At 36.3% G+C, this 12,728-nt stretch overlaps 1 protein-coding gene across 2 annotated transcripts in view; it reads right to left on the bottom strand.

Annotated features, from left to right (window-relative positions):
* Positions 1-12,728, bottom strand: part of LOC147760538 (uncharacterized) — an 88,055-nt gene that overhangs the window by 48,896 nt on the left and 26,431 nt on the right. The window lies entirely within an intron of this gene.

Raw genomic sequence — 12,728 nt, 5'->3', positions numbered from 1 at the left:
GTCCGCCTAAGCCAATGATATTTTTCTCCCCAAAAATTGGATATCTGCAAATAGTCAGAAAAATCTCATCCCTGATCAATTCTTAAAACAAAAAAGGATCAATACAAAAATAACCAACCATAAAATTTACCTAAAAAAAAGAAAAAAAATCTTCCCACCACATGTGAAGATTAGATAATAAACTAACCAGGGTCTCCATACAGATGTTTACAGTACCTCTTCTAACAATAAGATAACCTATGCTATCAGAGTGCAAGTCTTCAAGATGCTTCTCCAAGCTGGCTCACTTTCTCCTCAGATAAGAAAGTACTTTTAATTAAATTGCGCTCTGTCTCCCATGCCATTAAGAGTGACACATGAGACAGCGATGTCAGGAAGGTCTCCCATGAAATATTAAATATAGAATTAGGTTCTTTTTGACATGTTGTCATACTGTGTGAATTAGCCACCCTGAGCTTCAGAGCTAACTTGACACTAACCTCTTCACTGTAGCCTATCTTCATCGTGTCAAGTAACCTCTGACCAGATTCGATTGCCTCCGCCGCCCGCCAATCAAATTTAAAAGCCCGCACTCAATGACTCATTAAACGATCTAGCCAATGAACGCGAACGAGTCAAAGCGCGCTTTGTTCAAATCCGGACCAATCAAAGATAAGGCTGAATATCAGGGACTTGCCGTAACCTGTGGGCAGCACGCAAATAACATCGTCTCTCAGTAGATAATGATGCAGGGCCTCAAACTGCTAGACCCTATGGTTTCAATTCCGATTTACTCATATTTTGCAAAGAATCAAGAGATAACTTAACACATTCTTTTTCGTAGTCACTCGCCTTGCTTTCTTTGTGTACGGTAATACACTCGGAACTACTCGGATGTCTCCGCACTCGACAATAACTATGTTGTTAGTATGGAGCTTGCGGAATCAGCCGAGGATTGCCGATTGACGGTCAACCAATCAGCGTTTTCACCAAACTTTGGTGAAAAATTTTGAAACATGGATTTGATTGGTTTATATAAACTAGGTCAAACTATTTTCGTCAGAGGTTACTTGACACGATGGAGATAGGCTATGTACAGTGAAAAGGTTAGTGTCAAGTTAGCTCTGAAGCTCAGGGTGGAATTAGCAAGTCCACACGTAATAGAGATTAACTAAACAAGAGGGTGTATGGGGTTTGATGTGGGGGGGGGGGGGGGGGGGCAAAAAGAAAAACGAGACACAGCACCTCATGCATGTACGCACTTGCACACGTGCACATGTACACACACACACACATACTTGTCTATGTGTACCAACCGAGGACATCAGCACAACACCATACAACCGAGGACATCTTATTCCTTGGTTAAATCAAAATAAAAACATTCAATTTAGGGTAAAATCTATTCAAGTATGAATGTTATAAATTAATTTTTTATAAAAACTAATTTTTTGCTGACAAGAATTTTACATTCTAACCGAGGACACACACGGACACACACACGGACAGACACTACACATTACAACCGAGGACATGCATGCATCTACATGTAATAATGATTGTACTTTTAATGCAAAGCAAATTTTATATAGCGTTACTTTGCAGCAATTCATATTTTTATGAAATTCTTTCATATTTAAGGTAAATTCCAAAATAACACCAGAGGTGATGATTAAATGAACAGTTATGCAATATTTAATGCTGGGCTTTGCCACTTTTTTAGAATTGAAGATTATGAGATAAAACATCAATTAATTTAGGAAAAGAAAGGATACTGATGAAATAAAATAAAAGACCAAAGAAATTCGTTTTCAAACATTTTATTTTCATAATGCTTATTTTCTATTTAGCACTCTTTTATTATCATGAATTTTATATTTTGATAACACAAAGTGTCGTCCATTGGATACAGACTTGCACAGTACACAATTTTACAATTGAGGACATCATGCCAGCAGCACCCAAAATTGTGCTTTCTTCCAATTTGATGCAATATTATATAATGCTTAACAGCATAATGATCATCAATTTTTTATAATAAAATATTAGTATCATGAATATTCAGAAAATGTGACTAGCAAAGGTTTTCAGGTTCATGGAACTCCAAAGTCATACTTTGAAAATGCTAAATGTATACAAGAGAGCACTGTACTGAAATGGGTTTCTTTCCATTTTTAACTTTTTTACATAAAATAATACAGTTTACTGCCATTTCACATGATCAACTAAGAAAATTGTTGAGATGGCAAAAATATCAATATAACAAGTTTAAATGTCCAATTTCCTCCATTCCGAACATTGTGAATGATTGAATCTGACAAACTACAATGATACGAGTTCATTTCCATTTTGGCACTTTTTTTACACAATACAAGATAACAGGTTTACCATCATTTTTATATAATCAACTAGCAATATTGTCAAGACGCAGAAATTGTCAAACAACCCATTTTACATATCTAGTAAATTCAATAATGAGACTGTTTACATGCCTGACAATCAAATCTGAGGAAAACCACTTATATACAAATAAAAGCTGAAGTCCCTCAAAACTCAACCAATCAATCTTATTTTTAAACTTGATTTGTATATAGATAACATTGATCACTCTTGTGAGTTTAATGACAACAGGCCTATCGGTTCTCCCTGAAATGTGCTTACAGTGTTACTAATATGCTTTTACTCATAATAATCAGTTCTGTGAGTTTCATGAAAACAGGCTTTAAGTTGTTGGTTCTCCCTGAAATGTGCTTACAGTGTTACATATATGCTGAAAAAAAAACCAGCATAAAATTTGAAAGAAAAGGGCCTGGTCTTGCTGATTTTCAATCTTGACCATTCTTTTACTAATAATCATCAGTTCTGTGAGTTTCATGAAAACAGGCTTATTGGTTCTCCTTGAAATATGTTAACAGTGTTGCATGTACACTGAAAAAAGGAGAAAAAAATGCAAAACTTTTGAAAATAATCACCCCATTTCCTCCATTCTGAGACACTGTATTACACAGTACATGATAACATGTTTACCGTCATATTTATATAATCAACTAGCAATGTTGTAAAGATGCAGACAATTTCAGAGAAACACTAACATATTTACATATCTAGTTAATTCAATAACGAAAATGTCAACATGCCTGACAATCAAATCTGAGGAAAACCACTTATATACAAATAAAAGCTGAAGTCCCTCAGAACTCAACCAATCTATCTTATTTTTAAATTTGATTTGTATATAGATAACACTGATCACTCTTGTGAGTTTAATGACAACAGGCCTATCGGTTCTCCCTGAAATGTGCTTACAGTGTTACTTATATGCTGAAAAAAAAACAGCATAACATTTGAAAGAAAAGGGCCTGGTCATGCTGATTTTCAATCTTGACCATTCTTTTACTCATAATAATCAGTTCTGTGAGTTTTATGAAAAGAGGCCTATTGGTTCTCCTTGGAATGTGTTTACAGTGTTACTTATATGCTTAAAAAAAACAGCATAACATTTGAAAGAAAAGGGCCTGGTCATGCTGATTTTCAATCTTGACCATTCTTTTACTTATAATCATCAGTTCTGTGAGTTTTGTGAAAAGAGGCCTATTGGTTCTCCTTGGAATGTGTTTACAGTGTTACTTATATGCTTAAAAAAGCAGGGAGAACCAATAAGCCTGTTCTCCTTGAAATGTGCTTACAGTGTTACATATATGCTGAAAAAAATCCAGCATAACATTTGAAAGAAAAGGGCCTGGTCATGCTGATTTTCAATCTTGATCATTCTTTTTAATTTACTAATAATCATCAGTTCTCTGAGTTTCATGAAAACAGGCCTATTGGTTCTCCTTGAAGTGTGTTTACAGTGTTGCATGTACACTGAAAAAAGGAGAAAAAAAATGCAAAACTTTTGAAAATAATCACCCCATTTCCTCCATTTTGAGACACTGTATTACACAGTACATGATAACATGTTTACCGTCATATTTATGTAATCAACTAGCAATGTTGTAAAGATGCAGAAAATTTCAGACAAACACTAACATATTTACATATCTAGTTAGTTCAATAACGAAACTGTCCACATGCCTGACAATCAAATCTGAGGAAAACCACTTATATACAAATAAAAGCTGAAGTCCCTCAAAACTCAACCAATCAATCTTATTTTTAAACTTGATTTGTATATAGATAACATTGATTACTCCTGTGAGTTTCATGAAAACAGGCTTATTGGTTCTCCCTGAAATGTGCTTTCAGTGTTACTTATATGCTGAAAAAAAAAAAAAAACAGCATAACATTTGAAAGAAAAGGGCCTGGTCATGCTGATTTTCAATCTTGACCATTCTTTTACTTATAATCATCAGTTCTGTGAGTTTTATGAAAAGAGGCCTATTGGTTCTCCTTGAAATGTGTTTACAGTGTTGCATGTACAATGAAAAAAGGAGAAAAAATGCAAAACTTTTGAAAATAATCACCCAATTGCCTCCATTTTGAGACACTGTATTACACAGTACATGATAACATGTTTACCGTCATATTTATATAATCAACTAGCAATGTTGTAAAGATGCAGAAAATTTCAGACAAACACTAACATATTTATATAACACGGTAGTGTTATACAATTTGTCTCTGCCTTTAAATCACATTTTCAATCACGGAAGAGAAACCAAAATTAGAAACAAATATCTCAGTAGAGTAATTTATTTAAGTAATTGAAGATACACCCCTTCCAGATGACAGAAAATGGAAACCCGGTGCCGACTCTAAAATTGTAGAAATACTTTGGCCTCATTATAGTCATTTCGCTCTTTTGATCTCTTCCACCAAAAACAGTCACTACACCTGGGGAAATTTCAGTTGAGGCCATTCCCAGGTCCGAGCGTTATGTAACCTTCCTACCCGGAGAACATATCCGTGTTCAGGGCTACTATGGAATGTAATATAGTCCCTGTATTTAGTTTTCTCATACTTCCTATTAATCACGTATGTTACCTTTAGTTCCTTTATTATTCCTATAAATTACACACATTTAGTAATAGTTATTGGGCACGCAGGACTTGGAACGATTCCCTATAAAATGAGGGCTTCTCAGTTAGTGAGAGAGAGACCCCGGGAGATCGTCGTGACTGTCCCTGCCTGCGTGCCAGATTGTAGCCCGTCAGCAAATAAAGATCTTCATGAGATACCATTGATGTCTTCGGTGTTTTCAAGTTTGCTACCCGCTCAGAATTAAGTAACCAGCCGGGTTACAAGGTGGTGGAGAACACGGTTGATTCCTTCTCCCGCAGCCGAGCCAACAGCAACGTCCCCGCATGTTTTCCAGGCCAGAAAACTATTGGTCGACGCCGTCAGCAAATACCAGGCACAAAAAGGCAGGTGAGTCACGTACGTCGATTCCCGTTAAAGAGCCAACGTCTCCTCCGTCGGCACACACCTCGCCGACTTCTTCTCGCTCAGCTTCACCAGCGTTATCGCAACTCAACGATATCATCGACCCCACCGTCATTCAGCCTTTAGACAGCAGCGTTTCCGATACTGAGAGCTCCACGCCCGCCGATTCCGCCAGAAACTCACCAATTCCCCCACGTCCCCTACCGCCTGCCCACGCTGATAATATGCCGGCCGATTTGCATTTGATGCCTGAGAAATTCACAGGTTCAACGCACGAAGATTACAATCGTTGGCTAGCCCATTTTAAAAATTACGCAGCATACAGAGGGTTGTCAGACGAACAACAACGTTCGGCCTTCCCCCCGGGTTACATTTACATATCTAGTTAGTTCAATAACGAAACTGTCAACATGCCTGACAATCAAATCTGAGGAAAACCACTTATATATATCAAAACAAGGCACAACTTCCACAAAACTCAACCAATCAATCCTATTTTCAAACTTGATTTGTATATTGGTAACATTGATCACTCCTGTGAGTTTAATGACAACAGGCCTATCGGTTCTCCCTGAAATGTGCTTACAGTGTTACTTATATGCTGAAAATGGCAGAAAAAAAACAGCATAACTTTTGACAAAAAATGGCCCGGATATGCCGATATTTGATCTTGACAACCCTTTTACTAATAATCATCAGTTCTGTGAGTTTCATGACAATAGACCTATTGCTTCTCCTTGAACTGTGTTTACAGTGTTGCATGTATGCTGAAAAAAGCAAAAACAACAGCAAATTTTCTGCAAAAAAAAAGCAGCCCATTATGAAGATTTTCAAACTTGACCTGCGTTTAACTAATATTCATCAGTTCTGTGAGTTTCATGAAAATAGACCTATCGGTTCTCTTTAAAATGTTGCATCGCATATAATATTATGCTGAGAAAAGGGAAAAACAGCAACTTTGTAAAATTGGCCAGATCACACTGATTACGTTGATTGCAATTTATATAGCATTCCTTCTGGGAGAGATCGATCCATAGTTAGTACGATAGGATCTGGGAACGGTCCCTTAATCGTTTTTGCCGTGTGCATATCCGAACTGTAGGCCTATATATCAGGACGCGTAATTGTCGGGGCGTCTTTTTTTATTTCACAAAGCGGTTCTTGCAAATGCGGTGTTTATGAATATGTGTGCTCTGTGTTAGCGACATGGACCGACAGGGGCCCATTCAGTGTAAAGGGGGTTTACGGACGATCCATTTACCCTTTTCATTTACTCTGAAGTATCGAATAAAAGAACTGATGGAATAAAAGTACTGGGTGGAAAAAATCTCAAAATTTAATAAAAGTACTGATGGAATAAAAGTACTGGGTGTAAAAAATCTCGAAATTTAATAAAAGTACTGGATGGAATAAAAGTACTGGGTAGAAAAAACCTTTGCACCACTCCCCCCCCCCCCCCCCCCAAAAAAAAAAAATGAAATAAATAAATAAAAGTAAAGAAGAAGAAGAGAAAGAAAAAAGCTAGCTATTGATCATTGTAAAAAAAAAAAAAAAAATTCACCAGGTAAAATTCACTCAGTATTATAATTTATCTTAAAAACGGGATATCTAATTTATTAAAAAATATATATATATATTTGCCATGAGTTAAATTTCATAATCGTCAGGGGCCGAAGACCCAGATATGTCGCACCTAAGCCGCCTCCGAGAGCCATACGGAGACGTTATTCATAGTAAATTTATTCTCAGATATAAGGTTCGTTTTGCATACCTGTAAACTCCTAAGGGTTTATCTTACATAGAAATGTGATTTAACATCGTTTAAATCATAAATCGGCATGAAATAATTGACGTTTGAAAACAGGCACAACGTCTTTGCTGCACTTGAAATGACCTCCTTAGCTATAAATATGATCCTATCACCTTACGACATTGCATCATTCGATCGATGTACATGAGTAGTTGTCACTGTTGAAGGGAAAGCACGTCTATTTATAGGAACTGAAATCAGGTGACGCATGTACTGTTGTGTTCAGAGAGCGACTTCCGCTTGACCTACTTTCCAGTGCTGTTGGTAGAACACTCGGTAATGAGTTGAGATCTCAATTTTCTTCTCATTATACTTCAATTTAAGAAAATAAAAAGCGTGACTTGTACTTGTGTAATTTCCCACCGGTACAATATGTATTTAATAAACATACCGGGTGGAAGATTTTTGAAAAATTAATATGCGTACTGGGTGAAAGTGGAGCGTACCGGCGGGAAGAAATTTGGAAAATTAATTAACGTAGGCCTACCGGTACGTTTATTTGATTCTTCAGAGTAATTCTTGCACCCTCAAAAGATTGTCGGTCCTAAGATCTACCGAGTGAGCCACAAATTCAGACAGTTCTTCTTTATTCAAACCACTCCAAGTCAGTTGTACTAATAAAGAAGCGTGCCGTAATATGTACAGTGCGATGATAGTTATGTAGTTACGTAACGGTCTAGGAGAGCTTAATTTGATAAAAAAAGACCTTTAGTTTAAAAATATGAACTTACTGAATATATAGACATCTGAGATATAACATTAGTTTCAGTTTAGTCTGCCCTTTACAGCACAACCGAGGACGCGGAATTTGGTCCGCCCTTTACAGCACAACCGAGGACGCGTGTGTATAGCCCGATTTCAGACAAAAAGTTGGACAGTATTTCTGATACACTCGTGGCGGGAATTTGGCCCGCGCTATACAGCATAACCGAGGACTGGCTCAGAATAGCGTCAAATTTCACCACCTAACTTGAAATGGGCCCCTTTATGCATTCCACTGCTTATGTCAACCGAGGACGTCCTCGGTTGGAGGTGTGTCCTCGGTTAGTGGGTTTCGGGCGGGTGTGTGTCCTCGGTTAGAATGCGTGCACAAGAGCACACACACACACACACACACACACACACACACACACTCAACCCTTCCTAGAGTACCAAACGATTTTGTCAGCAAACCTGGGTAATCTAAGCATTCATTCAGAGATTCTGAACAGAAAAAAGAAAGAAAAACAAAAAAGCAATCCAATATCGAAATGCAATGTCATTCAATAGTGTCAATAATAAAAAATAAAAAAAGAAACAAAGACAGATGAACTCTGCCGTGTATGATGGGGTCATGTAAGAGTCTCTTGTATTTCGTTGCCAAGACACATTTAGGCAAACACCCAAATCTTCCATCTGTCTTACGATCATGAACAGGTAACTATATCTCTTGAAAACATGCAATAGAGGAGAGATAAAAGAGAACGAAAACAAAAAAGATTTTATGCAATGGTATCTATCATCAGCCATGCTGTTTTCCATCAATTCTAGTAACTCTAAACTGCATTTTCCTAAATGTTACAAAACCCTCAGTAATTGATGTAATATTGTATGTAAGTCAGTTGAGGGCAGTTGCATTGAGAACTGAGAAAGCACAACTGCTTTTTAAAGCAAATTAGAATTATTCACCGACTGTTTGAAAAGCATATACCAATGAAATTTGAAACCAAACAAAACAAGGTCTTCTCCGGTGATGTCCTGAAAAAATGTTTAAGGATGCAGATAAATAAAAAAATAAACAAAACACAGACATACATAAACACATGCATAAACCAAGAAAAAAAGCACATAAAAGTGTGTTCAAGTAACAACTTGTCCTCAAAAACTTGTTATGTATTTGTACAAGCACCAGTGAATAACATTTGGGAAAAACAAGAACATGGCAAAAAAAAAAAAAAAAATTTGTAAGGAGAAAACAGAGGAGAAAAATGTGTTGAGACTATTTCAGGCACATATGGCCTGTAATGCCAGATAAAACACATTTTAAATGTTAAAACAAGTAAATTAAGTCAAAGAAACAGTCATCCACTGACTGGACTCTTAAAACAGACTTGATCTTGATAAGAGTTGTAAATGTGCTTGCATGTATACTTTTTACAATTTTTTTATCTCTCCCTCTCTCCTATTTATAGAAAAAAAAAGCAAAACAAGCAGCAGAAAAGTGCATGCTGGGGTTCCTGCACCATTTTGTCAGGTTAGGAGACAAAAAGATGCACAATGTACATGCATTCATGAACATACATGTGAAAATCACTTTCTATGGTATGAAAATGCAAAGTCATTTATCTAATGAATCAAATTTAAGGCAACAGCTGAGATTTATCAGTACAACCTACAATACTACAAGCTGATGAAAACTATAACTTGGTTAGTGTTATGATGACAATTACTTTGTCCTAACTGGTCAAATTTCATTTACGTAATTACTTCAAGTAGCAGCAAATACACAACAAAAACTAACTAAAAAGTCATCAATGTACTTCATCCTATATCACACTTTCCAATGTATTCCCTTCTCTATTTACCCTACAATTTCATTGTTCTTAAACAATACAACAACAAAGTGATATCAACTGCTTAGCAGCTAGCTAGTGCATAGATTATTTTTTATTTATCACAACAATCATAACAGTAACTTCATAAGCTCTGTTACATTGACAACCCTATACCCCCTAGATCGGGAAACCATTAGACCCCGTTCCTGCTGACAGCTAAGTCTTGTTTGACAAATTACTGACAATAATGCCCCATTTCACGCCATGTTAACCCAGGCGTGATGGAGCATGATTTTTAACCTGCTGTTACAGCCGCATTCAGACAAAAAACAAAAACTGCGGACTGTCAATCATACTTCAATATAATTAGCCTACAAAAACTAGAGGATAAGAGAGGCGATACCGCCTCCAAATATTGTACCACCAGCTGGAGCAAACGCATTCGTATAGACCCCCACATACATAAAATAAGGGACACAGCCACCAGTTTTGTGCTTGACAAGCTGTAAAAATGCAATCAACAAGAATTTTTTAACTATTGCAAAAAATATATATGGTACAATCAAATTTAAGTTCTTCGTAAGGTAGGTCAAGAGTCAATTTCAAGGTCACAGTAAATTGCCAGTATATGACTTCCTATTCAAGTTCAAGAGTAACTATGGACCTATCTCTGCCAGTTTTGGAGATAAAGGGGAAGCAAAATTTGCAAAATTCAGTTCATGGTGAAAAGTAGGTCAAAGGTCAATTTCAAGGTCACATTTTTTTTTTTTAAACAACGTTTATTCATTTTGGAGATAAAGGGGAAGCAAAATTTGCAAAGTTCAGTTTATGGTGAAAAGTAGGACAAAGGTCAATTTTAATGTCACATTTATAATGCCAGTATATGACTTCCTATTCAAGTTCAATAGTAACTACGGACCTATCTCAGCCAGTTTTGGAGATAAAAGGAAAGCAAAATTTGCAAAATTCAGTTCATGGTGTAAAGTAGGTCAAAGGTCAATTTTAAGGTCACATTTAGAATGCCAGTATATGACTTTCTATTCAAGTTCAATAGTAACTATGGACCTATCTCTGCCAGTTTTGGAGATAAAGGGGAAGCAAAATTTGCAAAGTTCAGTTTATGGTGAAAAGTAGGACAAAGGTCAATTTTAATGTCACATTTATAATGCCAGTATATGACTTCCTTTTCAAGTTCAATAGTAACTATGGACCTATCTCTGCCAGTTTTGGAGATAAAAGGGCAGAAAAGTTTGCAAAGTTCAGTTCATGATGAAAAGTAGGTCAAAGGTCAATTTCAAGGTCACATTTAGATTGCCAGTATATGACTTCCTATTCAAGTTCAATAGTAACTATGGACCTATCTCTGCCAGTTTTGGAGATAAAAGGGAAGCAAAATTTGCAAAGTTCAGTTCTTGGTGAAAAGTAGGTCAAAGGTCAATTTTAATGTCACATTTAGATTGCCAGTATATGACTTCCTATTCAAGTTCAATAGTAACTACGGACCTATCTCAGCCAGTTTTGGAGATAAAAGGAAAGCAAAATTTGCAAATTTCAGTTCATGGTGTAAAGTAGGTCAAAGGTCAATTTTAAGGTCACATTTAGATTGCCAGTATATGACTTCCTATTCAACTTCAATAGTAACTATGGACCTATCTCTGCCAGTTTTGGAAATAAAAGGGAAGAAAAATTTGCAAAGTTCAGTTCATGGTGAAAAGTAGGTCAAAGGTCAATTTTAAGGTCACATTTAGATTGCCAGTATATGACTTCCTATTCAAGTTCAATAGTAACTATGGACCTATCTCCGCCAGTTTTGGAGATAAAAGGGAAGCAAATTTTGCAAAGTTCAGTTTATGGTGAAAAGTAGGTCAAAGGCAAATTTTAAGGTCACATTTAGATTGCCAGTATATGACTTCCTATTCAAGTTCAATAGTAACTACGGACCTATCTCAGCCAGTTTTGGAGATAAAAGGAAAGCAAAATTTGCAAAATTTAGTTCATGGTGAAAAGTAGGTCAAAGGTCAATTTTAATGTTACATATAGATTGCCAGTATATGACTTCCTATTCAAGTTCAATAGTAACTACGGACCTATCTCAGCCAGTTTTGGAGATAAAAGGAAAGCAAAATTTGCAAAATTCAGTTCATGGTGAAAAGTAGGTCAAAGGTCAATTTTAATGTCACATATAGATTGCCAGTATATGACTTCCTATTCAAGTTCAATAGTAACTACGGACCTATCTCTGCCAGTTTTGGAGATAAAAGGAAAGCAAAATTTGCAAAATTCAGTTCATGGTGAAAAGTAGGTCAAAGGTCAATTTTAATGTCACATATAGATTGCCAGTATATGACTTCCTATTCAAGTTCAATAGTAACTACGGACCTATCTCTGCCAGTTTTGGAGATAAAAGGAAAGCAAAATTTGCAAAATTCAGTTCATGGTGAAAAGTAGGTCAAAGGTCAATTTCAAGGTCATAGTAAGATTGCCAGTATATGACTTCCTATTCAACTTCAATAGTAACTATGGACCTATCTCTGCCAGTTTTGGAGATATAAGGGACTAGATGTTATAATTTTGGAGTTACCATAATGTGCCTTAAATTTCGTACAGAAAAAATTAATTAAAATAAAGAAAATGTCATTTTGGTCAAAATTCTTGAAATAGGAGGTGCTCTGAAGTTTCAGAAGTTCAAATTTGATAAAATAATGTCATTTTTGAACACAAGTTGTCTGCTTTGCCAAGCCTTATGTTTTATTTTTCCAGAGTTCAAAATTTATTATCCATTACCGTACTGCACATTTTGCTTTTACCACCAATATGTACTTTTTGATACAGCGTAACTCGAAAACCGTATGGAATACAAAAAAACCGAGACCACCTCCAGTGTTGGGCTTTACATGCTCTACAAAATGCAAAAAAGAATGGGTCTCTAGCATTAACGGTTCCCGAATTAGAGACAGTTTTCAGTTTCGGTATCTTATGGCCGCTACTCCCGTGAAAATGCACCGATTGACCCCAAATTCAT

Source organism: Lingula anatina, chromosome 8 (assembly GCF_051362555.1).
Source record: "Lingula anatina isolate TDL-2025a chromosome 8, LinAna3.0, whole genome shotgun sequence".
Classification (NCBI taxonomy): Eukaryota; Metazoa; Brachiopoda; class Lingulata; order Lingulida; family Lingulidae; genus Lingula; species Lingula anatina.
Note: the sequence above shows the minus strand (reverse complement) of the source record. Positions and strands in the feature narration are given on the sequence as shown.